This window comes from Lissotriton vulgaris, chromosome 5 (assembly GCF_964263255.1).
Source record: "Lissotriton vulgaris chromosome 5, aLisVul1.2, whole genome shotgun sequence".
Taxonomy (NCBI): Eukaryota; Metazoa; Chordata; class Amphibia; order Caudata; family Salamandridae; genus Lissotriton; species Lissotriton vulgaris.
The window spans coordinates 1,213,965,172-1,213,979,532 of record NC_141693.1 but is presented as its reverse complement, the minus strand read 5'-3'; positions in this window follow the sequence as shown (position 1 = coordinate 1,213,979,532).

The following is a 14,361-nucleotide window of genomic DNA, read 5'->3' as shown; positions in this document are numbered from 1 at the left end:
TGACACTCGGTTCACCATTCGAACCACTCTCAGTAAGTACGTCTATTGCATGCTCTTTACTTTTCACACGAATGCCTTTCCGTTCGGTACACCTTATGGCCTTTCACTGCCTTTTCTTGCAGCACCGACGTGAGCACATCTTCAATGTCTGAAGTGTAAGAGTAGCTCTTCTATTTGTACTTTTGCTAAAATACTTCCGTTTTGATCACACGACCTGCTATCACGGACCTTCACTATCTTTCTTCGTGATTAATTTCCCATCACACCCTGGACCCTCACTACCCAACCCCGTCTCCCTACACTCTCCGTAGTGCACGAAAAAACCTCGATCACCCGCATGACTCCATACCGTCTAACATCTCTTTACGTTACCGCATTAGTTACCGTTGATCTAAATGCATTTTTTGTATCCTCCCCCAGCGCTCCTTGATAAAGGACTACCCAGTCCGAAATGCATTGGAGCATTTGTTGAACTACCGTTGATTCATATTGAACGCAGCGTGATGTAACGCTTGATTGTACCCTTTTGTGAATCCACTAAATACAAACAATGATGAAACCTTGAACTCATTATTTTTTTGAACTATTTTCGATTGAACCCTCATTTGAGTCAGGTTACCTGAACTTTTACAAGTGTGCCTATTATACAGGGATGCGCCCACGTACCCACGTAGCGCACTCATCTTCAGATACTAGCCCAACGCACCTGGACAGTTGCGTCGCCTGTTAGAGCACCTTTAACTCACCTCAACTCTCTCACCAAATCATCTTCAACTTCTTGATCAACCTCTTGCTGTGCGCCTGTGCCTATTCTTTCAACTCTATAGACGTAACCCTACTGCCCATTAGGCTGGCAGCACGCCTCTTCAACTTCATTTAAAAATGCAATACGACGAGATCTCTAAATCCACTGAAGCTCACGCTGAAACTTTAGCTTTTGATCATGATGCAATGGAAAGGATCTATGCACTGATCAACGAGGAGGTAACACAAACATCATCCAGCAAAACGAAGGAGCAATGTGTCAAACAACTTCTCTACCTTCTCAAACGCCGTGTCAACCAGAAACTCCACGCGAGCACGCTCATTGAATACCACAAGGCGCTCCGCATTCCCCGTGGCCTCCGGATTGCCCTCAAGCCCTTGCTATGCAAGAATTCCAAAGCGTTCCTGGAAAGATGGTACGCCATATTAAACAAGTGTAGTCTTGACCTGATACTACTCATCATCGAAGAACTGTCTGGCATTCTCCAAGAACTTACCCTAGAAATAACTACCACCGAAAGTGAACTAAAAGCTCTCTTAACCCCGGAAGAATTGAATACGACCTTGGAAGAAATTAACAAACAAATTGACCGTCACACCAGCGAGATCAATGAACGAAAGTTGCGCAAATTTCGGCGTGACACTTTAGACTATAAACTTGGGGAAGTGTATACCTGGGCGGAGGTTTACGCCCAGCGCCGCAGGAATAAGCCATACACCCAAAACACTGACACCTCGTCCTCAGACAGTGACACCACCAACCGTCGCCCTAGACGTCCACCAACTGAACGCACAACCTCTACAGACCGGTCTGAACAAACCTCAATTCCATCCACTTCTCGCACCGACACAACCATCAGTGTGCCTTTTTTAGATTCACGCCTAGACAGAATCGACGACCCAGACGGGGCAAAAGGACAAACAAAAGACAACGAAAAAACCCAACAACCACCTCAGACCAAACCAAAAACCAAGGGGAATCGCTAGTCATCAATATTTCCGATACCATCCTCACCACGCATGAAACCAAAACTCTTCAGAAGGGCATGTCATTCATCCCCACCAGCAACACAAATTTACTTGAACTTGAGGTCAGCACCTTTAAGCTCACCAGGAAGTTGCGACTGAAGCATTTTTTGGAGAAAGTCCTAGAACCCCCCGCGGAAACCAAACCTGACCTGTTACTTGGATTACGCCCGTCCAGCAACTACATGCCTCCGAGCAGCCACAAAAGCATTGATACTTTTGAAACTTTAGTACGCCAAGACATTGCTAAGATCAACTTCAAGAAAAAATCACGTAGAAATATCACCAACAAAGACCAAGACACATTGAAAAACATCGCTAACAACAAAGCAATAAAATGTCTTAAAGCAGATAAGGGAGGTGCCCTTGTCATTCTCAACACTGATCTCTACAACCGGAGGGTTAGGGAACATGTCTTTGACACCAATACCTACATGCCACTTGAAGGGAACCCCACCAACGAATACAGATCGATCTTATGCAACATCCTTGATAAAGCCACAGAAAACGACATTATTGACGACCGTACTAAACGTTATCTTACAGTAAACCATCCGAGAAGTCCCACCATCACAATGCTCCCCAAGATTCATAAAGACCTCATGAATCCACCTTTCCGCCCCATAGTTTCCACGAGAGGATCCATCCACGAACCGATCGGCAAATTTATCGATTGCTACTTACAACCTTCAGTCATTAATCTTGAGAGCTACATCAGAGACACCACTGACTTTATCAACAAGCTGAACTCCATACAAATCAACAAGGACGAACAAATACTATTGTGCACCGCTGATGTGAAAAGCTTGTACACCTCGATTCCCCATGACGGCGGAATTGAAGCGATCGAATTGGCATTACTGAAAACTAATTTGACAGACCCCATGAAGAGCTTCATTTTGGAGCTTATGATTTTCACTCTATACCATAGCTATTTCTCTTTTGAAGAACGGTGGTACCTACAATTGTCTGGGATGGCAATGGGCAATTGCGCCGCGCCGACGTATGCCAATATTTATATGGGCAACTTTGAACTCAACCACATCCTAACCAACGCCAACTGGAAAGACAACCTGAAGCTATACACACGATATATTGATGACCTATTTTTCATCTGGAAAGACTCACGTGATCTCTTAGAAACAGCATTAACCACCTTAAACTCTAGAGATGACCGCATTGAATTTACATGGAACATTTCCGACAAAGCCCTAACATTCTTGGACATACTCGTGAAAGTTACCCCTGAGGGCATTGAAACTGACCTCTACCGAAAACCGACTGACCGTAATAACACATTACTGTACAGTAGCTTTCATCAAGATTCTCTGAAAAGACACCTTCCCTTTAGCCAAATGCTGAGAGTTACTCGCATAGTTTCCAACAACGACATAAGAAACTCCCAAATGCAATCTATGGCCAAGCGATTCTCCAGCAGGGGATACCCTCAGGCCATCATCAAAGAGGCAACAGAAAGAGCAAACACCATCTCTCGGACTGAAGCTTTGAAAAGTAAACAAAAGGATCCCAACCAAAGAATGGCACTGGTTTCCAGATACTCCACCTCGAGCAAAACCTACAAAAAGATTATATTAAAACACTGGCGAATTTTATCATCAGAACCAGACTTTGAAGATCTTTTCAGAGAACCTCCCATTTTTGCTTACAGCAGACCCATGAACATCAGAGAAATACTGTCCAAACCAACTGCCACCTCAAGAACATACACGGGCACACGTCCGTGTCATCACTGCAGCAATTGCAACAATGTCATCAGTGGTAACACGATTAATCACCCCATGAGAGGTTTTGTGATCAATCTCCAAGTGGATGCAACATGTGATTCTGCTAACCTGATCTATTTACTTAAATGTCCATGTGGGAAGATCTACGTGGGAAAAACCAGCCGAAAAATAAAAACCCGTTTGAATGAGCACAAATCGAACATTCGAACAAAAAACTCCAAATCAAACGTGGCTACACATTTCAATGAAGCCCATCACAGCGTGGCTCAACTTAAGTACCTCGTACTTGAGATGGTTACCCACAAAGAAGGAAAAGACAACAACAAAACTCTCCTACAAAGGGAGACCTCATGGATCTACAGACTCCAATCCTTGAAGCCCTTCAGGCTCAATGATCGAACTGAATTAAGTTGTTATTTGTAATAACTTTGTTTGATGCTATGCACCCTCGTTCTGCATTTCACCTTTGTTACACACACTCTTTCTGATCACTTTACCCCACTACAAGATGGCCGCCTCTATTCTTTCACACACCTTGGGTCCTTTATCTATCTCTATCATCTGCTCACTTTCCTGGAACTCCGCAGTAACTCCGCGAAGTTCGTGACACTCGGTTCACCATTCGAACCACTCTCAGTAAGTACGTCTATTGCATGCTCTTTACTTTTCACACGAACGCCTTTCCGTTCGGTACACCTTATGGCCTTTCACTGCCTTTTCTTGCAGCACCGACGTGAGCACATCTTCAATGTCTGAAGTGTAAGAGTAGCTCTTCTATTTGTACTTTTGCTAAAATACTTCCGTTTTGATCACACGACCTGCTATCACGGACCTTCACTATCTTTCTTCGTGATTAATTTCCCATCACACCCTGGACCCTCACTACCCAACCCCGTCTCCCTACACTCTCCGTAGTGCACGAAAAAACCTCGATCACCCGCATGACTCCATACCGTCTAACATCTCTTTACGTTACCGCATTAGTTACCCTTGATCTAAATGCATTTTTTGTATCCTCCCGCAGCGCTCCTTGATAAAGGACTACTCCAGTCCGAAATACATGGGAGCATTTGTTGAACTACCGTTGATTCATATTGAACGCAGCGTGATGTAACGCTTGATTGTACCCTTTTGTGAATCCACTAAATACAAACAATGATGAAACCTTGAACTCATTATTTTTTTGAACTATTTTCGATTGAACCCTCATTTGAGTCAGGTTACCTGAACTTTTACAAGTGTGCCTATTATACAGGGATGCGCCCACGTACCCACGTAGCGCACTCATCTTCAGATACTAGCCCAACGCACCTGGACAGTTGCGTCGCCTGTTAGAGCACCTTTAACTCACCTCAACTCTCTCACCAAATCATCTTCAACTTCTTGATCAACCTCTTGCTGTGCGCCTGTGCCTATTCTTTCAACTCTAAAGTGTGGGTAGGCCCAAGAATGAAGGTGGCTTTATAGATGACAAAGGACTAGCAAGTTAGATGACACTGCTGCATGGTGTTGAAGTTGAGAGCAAATCCAATCAGGGCCTTTTGCTCCAAACATCATGCACTACATGCAGACAGATTTTAAAGATTAACACGTTTTAAGTGGTACACTGACTAACTATCAACACTCAAAATATCCCCATAAAAAAATATTGTGACCAAAATATCGATGTCAAAAATATCAACGTTTTATACTTATAATGGTAAGTACAAAAATATCGGGGAAAATATCAATGTCATTGATATAGTTGTATGAAATATCGATTTTTAAATATATTTAAAATGAAAGAATAAATGTTTAATATATTAAGTAGTAAAATTAATTTAAAAAACGTAATATTATATAAAATATATCTTAACAAATATGAAAAATAAATTTATATTGTAATTTAAAACTAATATAAAAACAAATACAAACCATTATAACTAAAAGCAAAATTAAGCACCTTAAAATTCTTTCAATGTAGCAATAATTATTTTACACAATAAAAATATTAATAATTACAAATAATATCATTTTTAATTAACAAAACATTATATAAATTATAACGGCATAAAATAAATTATAAAAAATACAATTTAATACACATACTGTTCCCACTACAATTTATACCAAACTACGGAAAGTATTAAGAATAATATATGAGAAATGTACTACTTTTGCATCACACAATGCAAAAATATTAAAATTGGTTAAAATCTACAAATCTCCCTCCAATAAATGCAACAGGAGTAAAAGCATTGGATTGTCTATAAGTTATATTTACTGTACCGATTGCAGCCCGTACAACAGTAGCAAAACTGTTGGAGGGCAAATGGATACATTTACTATTCCCACTCCAATCCCCACAACAGTAGAGAAAGTGTTAGATTGTGGAGGGGTAACATTTACTATTCCCACCCCAATGAGTGTAACAGTAGGGAAAGTGTTGGATAGCTGAAGGGTAAAATGTATTATTCCCACTCCAGTCAGTACAACAGTAGGGAAAGTGTTGGATGGCAGAAGGAGGTAAAATGTATTATTCCCACCTCAATGAGTACAACAGTAGGGAAAGTGTTTGATAGCTGAGTGGTAAAATTTCCAATTCCCACTCCAGTCAGTACAACTGTAGGGAAAGTGTTGTATTACGGATGGGTAAAATGTAGTATTCCCACTCCAGCCATTCAACATTAAAAACAAACAAAATATCTTCAACCCAAAAATTATTATACAAGCAAAATTAATTAAAAAAGTATAGAAATGTGTTGAAAAATATAACAAATCTTTATTTAATTTGAAAAATAAAAAATAAAAAACATATCACAACCTTAAATTCATATCACAAATACCTTCAAATATTATTATAAATAAAATGCAAAAAGAATTTTCATACAGATTAATATTTTTACTTAACAATTAATAATTAAAAAATCCATTATTGCATACATTCAGTTTAGTTACTTCCTGTCCTATAACACCACAAAAGTCACAAACTGCACCTGAAAACATCTTTACACTATTAATATAAATATTCAGAAACAAACACATTATTTATTAAATATTAATTATTTATCATTAATATAATTCCCACAATAAATCCCCACAAAGCACACAACACACTCATAACATATAACAAAAATGTATTTATACAATTAACATAATTATTTATTACATTATTTATTGATATTAATTCAAAAATAAGGAATTGCTTAAAATTAATTTACTTCCCACCCCATACCCCTACAAAAGCAACAACCCATATCTAAAATCTAAACATAATTATTTGCACAATTAACATAACTAATTATTTACTCCCCATCCTTTACCCCATAAAGCCAAATCCTGCACCTAATTTTTTTTATTAAATAACATGATTAATTATCAATTAATCAATTAATATTAATTATCAACACATTATTAATTAATTAAAAATAAATTACTTCCCACCCTTTACCCCTAGAACCCCACAACCCACACCTAAAATAAATTACACAATTAACATAATTATTAACAATGAATGAATTAATGTTTACTATCAACTATTTATTAATTAAAAATATACTGCTTCCCACCAGTTACCCCCTAAACCACATAACCCACACAGAAAATGTACCCCCCAAAATTGTCTATTACATAAATATTAGTAAATAAAAAATAATCATTCATTTATTATAATTATGGGCATTATTATGGTGTCGGGCGGAAAGTTTCTGCCCGATACGTCTCTTATTCGGGAACCGTCCACTCGCATTTGGCGGTTCCGCCTGACCGATTACGATGCATACAAACACTGTTCGGTCGGCTTACCATTCACCTTGGGAGTCCGTGTTCCGCCCGACAACACAGGCTCTATTGGGAAATGGGGTGTGTGTGGAAAAACCTTTACCCTGTCACAGGCACCCCATTTTGCCTGTGACACAGTACAGTTTTCACAGGGGAGTCCCTTAGATACCCCCTTGGGCCCAAACTGGAGGCCTCAAGATAAAGGGGGGCCTGCCAATGGGCCCCAAAGCCATTTTCCGACAGCCTTTTTGTGTCAGACAGACTGACGTGGAAAGGCTGTTTTAAATCGGCATGGTAATCACTTTGTCGGAAACTCTGTCCATAGAGCTGTACAATGCGATTTCAACCAACAGAATTTCCCAGAGAGCTGGTCAGAACCAATTCAGAAAGACTGTGCACTTTACATCATAATCGGTTGGACGGATTGTAAACCGACCGAGTCGGTCAGTAGCGTTTCGACATGGTCAAGGAGATTCCGACTGTCGGGAGGAAGCTTTTCGTCTGACATCGTAATGAGGCCATAAATTACTTCCGATTCTATTCCCCTTTAAACCCAAAACCCGCTACAGAACTAAAAAACACAAAATGTATTTAAACTAAATGTAATAACTATTAAAATGTAATACATATATTAAAAAACATAAACAACGCTCATACAAAAAAATTACATCACATACATTTTAAATAAATTCTAAAATATATAACAATAATTAAAAAACAATATTTTAATCAACTATATTTTAGCAAATGATATTAATGACTTCTATGTTTAAAAAATCAATATTTCTTACCTTCAAACCAATATTGTTGACATAGATATTCCTGACTTTGATATTTCCAAGTCACTATATTTTAAATCCGATATTCTTGTACATCGATATCTGCAACTCCATATTTTGTCTAAACATTGTCTTCAGTAAATGGTTCATAGCGCATGAAAGTCCAGATAAGTCGCACTCAACACAACATGGAATGCGCTGATGAAATCTTGGATCCTCTAAATACAGTCAAGGTGAGCGGTATTCAGCTGCTGGTATCTGTACAGGATGTTCATCATCTGCTCCAGTGGCAAACAGTAGGGGAAAACAGCGAGCCTCTAAACCTTGTTCCCAGACACTCAACGGAGCTCCTTTTTGCTTGTTTTATTTGAAACATCTCAATGACATCACCAGTGATTTCTTTAGAATGAAGGCTATGGATGCTCTGATGTTCATAAATGCGTTCTGATCTGGATCAATCCACCTCTCCAAACTATCCGCTTGATACTAATGTCTTATTCTAAATTCAAGTTTTATTTTCAGCAACGTCAACATTTATATAGTAAACTTTATTTTTTGCTAGGTATATTGTTCTTTTTTGTCTTTATTAACATATACTAACTCGTAGGAACACAATTTACTAAAATAATAAGTGGTTCTTCAATATCTTTTTCTACTCCTCTAGTTTCAATATTCTGCTTAACATCAAAAGGTAAATACATAACTCTTCATTTTACACCTTTCTGAGGATTAGTTTGAGGTAATGTTCCTGTCTTTGGCTCCATACGAACTATGGCTTAGAAAGGATGCATACACTGTATTAGAAATAATTCATAAACATTTAGGGGCTGATTACAATGGTGGACGGACTTCAGTCCATCCTCCATTGTTTCATATTTGGGACCGCCCGGCTACAAGCCAATAGTTTCACATACCGTATTACGATGCAACAGCCACAACGGCGGTCGCATTCCTTATATTTTGTATTGCAGCAGGGATGCGGTCAGCAGCCCCCACTGCAATGCAAAAAATAGGGTGTAGGCATCATGCAGTGCCTGCCACATGGTACAGGGATTTGTAAGGTGCACAATAGGTGTCCCCCAGGGTCCATGTCCCAGACATAGGGGTGAATGGGGGCCTGCTTTGGACCCCCAAATTCATTCCCTCCAGCAGTTTTGTGGTGGATTGACTGCCACAGAACGACCAGAGGCAAGGGATATTGTAATCCCTATGGCGGTGCCTTAGAGGCATTCAGGGAATTCAGGGAGGTTCGACGGGCAGTTGGATCACATCCGCAAGTCAGGACCATAGCAGTTGGTCTTTTCAACTGTCACATGTCCGCCCACCATTGTAATCTGGCGGGCCGACATCCCTGTTATGATGGCAGAGGGACCGCCACTGACAGCCTGTCGTAGGTGGTCCTTCCGCCATCGTAATGAGGCCCTTAATAGTTTAAGCTCTTCTGGAATTTTTAAGCTATTATATATGGCTTTAGCTGGCATTTTTTATTATTTTCTAACTTATCAAAGCAGTACTTACATATAATCTTCTATGTAGACAAATCAAATATTACCTCAACAAATAAATATGCACCATATTCTTACCACTTATCATTGGTCTCTTTTTCAGCTTAGGAGTACACAACTACGTTGCAAGTTTGCGTTTTGTAGTGAGTGCATCAAAAACAAAGGAAAGCACAGTTTGGCTTCTGTGAGCAAACTGTGTTAAACTTTGCATTCTGTTGTGCAAAGTTTTCAGTACTAATTTCTGTATATTGTTCTTGTATACCTCCAGTAAACAACTCAACATTTTCCCTACGCTCTTCTTCCGGACCAAACAGCAGAAACTTAATATCTTCACAAACTTTTTTTACCTCTGCCAGTGTACCATAACATAAAACTCTAATAATCTCTTCTAAACATAAGGCAGGATTTTTTGCATAGTACGTGGATATATTCCCTTGCAAAATTATAATTATCTGTTTGAGAATTGTGGATGGAAAGTCGGGTACAAATATATTTAATAAATATATTGACTCTTGATGAATACTGCAAATGTTACTACAGTTCATTTGTGTATTGGGGCCGGTGTTTGCCTTCTTTGCCCATGTTCAGCTACCACTTCCTCTACATGCCTAGGAACCATCTCCTCTTTTGCAACATACCATATTTTACTTCATAACAAAGACAAGTTAAATCAACTACATGCAGTAGTGTATTATCTTGCAAATAGCTTTCTTCTTTAAAATACGGTTCTGCACTAGAGGAATGCATCCATTCACCTTTACAAATTTTACAAAAATGACTTATATTAATAAGCCTTTTTCTAACAGTTCTTTATCTTTACTTCATACACAACACTGTTTTTGTCTAATGCCCTAATTCTATTCAATATTAACACCACTCTCCATATGTCGCTTTGGCTTAAATGCAGCTTTTCTCCTCCTATAATTCTTTATCCTTTTCAGCAAATGTTGTATTACTTTAGTCGGAAACATTTTAGCACTTTAGTCCTTAGACTGTTCCGTTCTAAATGTCAAAAGTCCTGAATTCTAAGAGCATTTTCTACTTTCAGAAATATGCACTCCTTCCTTTTGTCTATTTTATGTGTAAATTCCATTTTTAGACAAGACTGTAGTCACATTTTGCATTTTACGACATATTTTTGGAGAAAAACTGCTTAGTACTCTTACCAGCTTCTCCTTGTTTCCTGTGGATATTCTTCTCCTTATTTTGTTTGTCTTTCTAAGTTTGCAATGGATAATACTGTTTTCTCAGTTTATTTAGTCTTTGTCTTCTCAGGCATTCTAAATCATGTTTGTCAAATAAAATCTGATATCTGTAAAATAAATATGCAATAAATGAACATCTACAATGAATGGATGGGGTGACTTCTCTGGCTCTCTCCAGGTTCTGTTGCCCAGAATCAACTGCAAACCTAAAACTTTGTAAAAAACAACATGTTTCCTCATATTTCTGTGGTGGAAAGTTCTGGAATGTCTGTGGATCCACAAAAATCAACCAACGCCGCATTTCCCAAAGTCTTCTGATAAAAATGCTACCTCACTTGTGAGGGTAGGCCTAGTACCCGCGGAGAAAACGGCCCAAAAAGCAATGTGCACACACCTCATTTTTACAGTGAAAACTGACCCTTTTTTTGCAAAGTGCCTAGCTCTAGATATTGAACCCTAGCTCTGCCGGCACCTAGGTAAATCTAGCAAACCTAAACATTTTTGAAAACTAGACACCAAGAGGAATCCAGGATGGGGTGATTTGTCTAGCTTTTACCAGGTTCTGTAACCCAGAATCCTATGCAAACCTCAAACTTTGCAAAAAACACAGATGTTCCTCACATTTCTGTGGTGGAAAGTTCTGGAATCTGCATGGATCCACAAAATTCCACACACCCCCCATTCCCAAAAGTCTTTTGAGCAAAATGGTACCTCACTTGTGTGGGTAGTTCTAGTGCCCGCAACAGGAAAAGGCCCAAAAAACAATGTGGACACACCACATTTTTATAGTGAAAACGTACCCTTTTTTTGCAAAGTGCCTAGCTTTAGATTTTGAACCCTAGCTCTGCCGGCATCTAGGGAAACCTAGCAATTCTATACATTTTTTTAAACTAGAGAAGCAGGGGAATCCAAGATGGGGTGACTTGTCTGGCTCTCACTAGGTTCTGTTACCCAGAATCCCTTGCAAACCTCAAAGTTTGTAAAAAAGACAAATTTTCCTCACATGTCTTTGGTCGAAAGTTCTGGAATCTGCATGGATCCACCGAATTCCACCCACTCTGTATTTTCCAAAGTCTTCTGATAAAAATGGTAACTCACTTCTGGCAGAAGGCCTAGTGCCCAATATAGGAAACGGAACAAAATGCAACGTGGACACACCACATTTTTATAGTGAAAAATTACCCTTTTTTGCACAGTGCCTAGCTGTTGATTTTGAAGCATAGTTCTGCTGTCATCTATGGAAACCTAGCAAACCTATACATTTTTGAAAACTAGATACCCAGAGAAATCCAGGATGGGGTGACTTCTCTGGCTCTCACCAGGTACTGTTACCCAGAATACCTTGCAAACCTCAAACTTTGTAAAAAAAAAACACATTTTCCTCATATTTCTATGGTGGAAAGTTCTGGAAGTCTGTGGGTCCACAGAAATCCACCCACCCCGCTGTTATATTCTTCTTTATCATTTTCTATCTCTCCCGTCTCTCTTTTCTCCACCTTCATTACATCATCTCTCTGTCAGCCAACGTTGTCATGTGCTCTGTTTACTTTCTATCTGCATTCCACATTTTGAAGAATGCTACTTGTATTAGATTCTTTACTGTTGCCCAGTTGCATCTGGAGCTGAACTTTGGAAGAATGTGTGGGGCAGTAAATTTACTCTTAGGATGGACCACAAAACGTTGGTGAATATTTTATCCATGGGTGGCGGTTGGAACCCCACAGCTAAAATTGCAAGACAAACCTTTAAGTTGCAAGAATATAATTTTAATATAGAGTATGTGCGAGGAAAGAAAAATGTTACTGCTGATTTTCTTTCTTATTTACCTTATGACCAAGATAAAGTTAATATCACCAAGGAATGTGATTTTGTTGCTGCTATTGGTGATATTGATCCTAGCCAATTCCAAGAAATCACGGAGATAGTAGGAATGATTGTGAACAACTAGATGACAGGTGGTGTGATTTAAAAAAAAAAGTTTTTAAGGTGGATGGCAAAGTAAGAATATGGTAAGAGCAGATTCATTACCATTCTTTATTGTATCAGGAGAATTCGAATTTGAAAGTTCCTTACTATTCAAATCGGGAAAGTGTGTTCCTCCAAAAGGTATGCAAGACCTCATACTCAACATAGCCCATAAAACACATCCTGGCATATTGTCTATGAAGAGGTTGCTTAGAAGTTTTTTGGGTGGCCAGGCATGGATAGATAGAAGTGTAGATCGAGTTGTTAGAGAATGCATGAATGTGTATCAACTGAGAAAATGTTAAGGGTGCATGTTTCGCCTTTGAAAGTTATCAAATGGCCTAAAGAACCATGGCAGAAAGTTGCCTTTGATATTTCAGGGCCATTTAATTTTTTACCTGAAAATTCACGTTTCGCTCTGGTTATGATTGATTATCATTCCAAATGGCCAGAGGTTAAATTTGTTTCCAAGGCTACAACGAGTGCTGTAATTGTTATTTTTGAAGATTTTTTTGCACGTGAAGGTTGTCCCTCCATCTTAGTTAAAAACAATGGAGTGCAATTAACTTCTATGGAGATGGAGAATTTTCTTAAGGAGTGTGGTATTAAACATACATTTACATCCCTTTACGAACCACACACAAATGGACAGGTGGAACGCTTTAATAGAGTGCTCAAGAGTTGTTTTTTTACAGACTCCATAAAGTTGGGTGACAATTGGATGAATTCTTTGAGAGAACGTTTATGGGTTTATCGTGTTACACCCCATTCTACGACTGAAGTTAGCCCTTCATATTTCTTAAAGGTAGAGACCTGGCATCTTGTGTATGCCCATGGTGGTTTAGAGACAAATGTGAAACTAAGTTTTCGGATAAGGAATGTGTGCATGATACAGCAAAAAAGGTTGAAATGAAGCAGAACAATACTGCAAAATGGTATAATAACAAATGGAATACCAAAGTACATACATTTCGAGTTGGTGATTGGGTCAGAGTTCTTAAACCAGCTTTAGTGAATAAAGGATCTAACAAATTTGGTAAGTCCATCCAGATTAATAGGGTTTTAGCAATAGTGTAATTACCCAGGACAGAAAAGTTGGGAATGTTAAAAGATTAGCTAAGAGTCCTTGTAATGATATTGCCCAGAATGATGGTCATTGGAAAAAAATAATTCAACTACTAAAATGGGTGGTGAACAAAATAAGGAGACTGTTGCTTCCAGGGTTAAACTATCTGATCACATAAGACAATTGCCTAAAAAGTTTAATGATTTTGTTTAGTCATGTTACTTACTCATCTTTCTCTTTGCTCTTTGATTAGGGAGATGTGTTGCATTCTTCTTCATCATTTTCTATCACTCCCTTTTCTCTTTCCTTTATCGTCATTACATCAGCTCTCTGTCAGACAACCTTGGCATGCACTCTGTTTACTTACAATCTATATTCCACATTCTGCAGAACGCTACTTGTATTAAATTCTTTACTGTTGCCCAGTTGCATCTGGAGCTGAACTTTGGAAGACATATGTTGCTGTGTTGATATTAAATCTACTTCAATTCATTTGGATAGTGGACTTTTTAACACCTGCATTCCCCAAAGTCTTCTGAGAAAAAT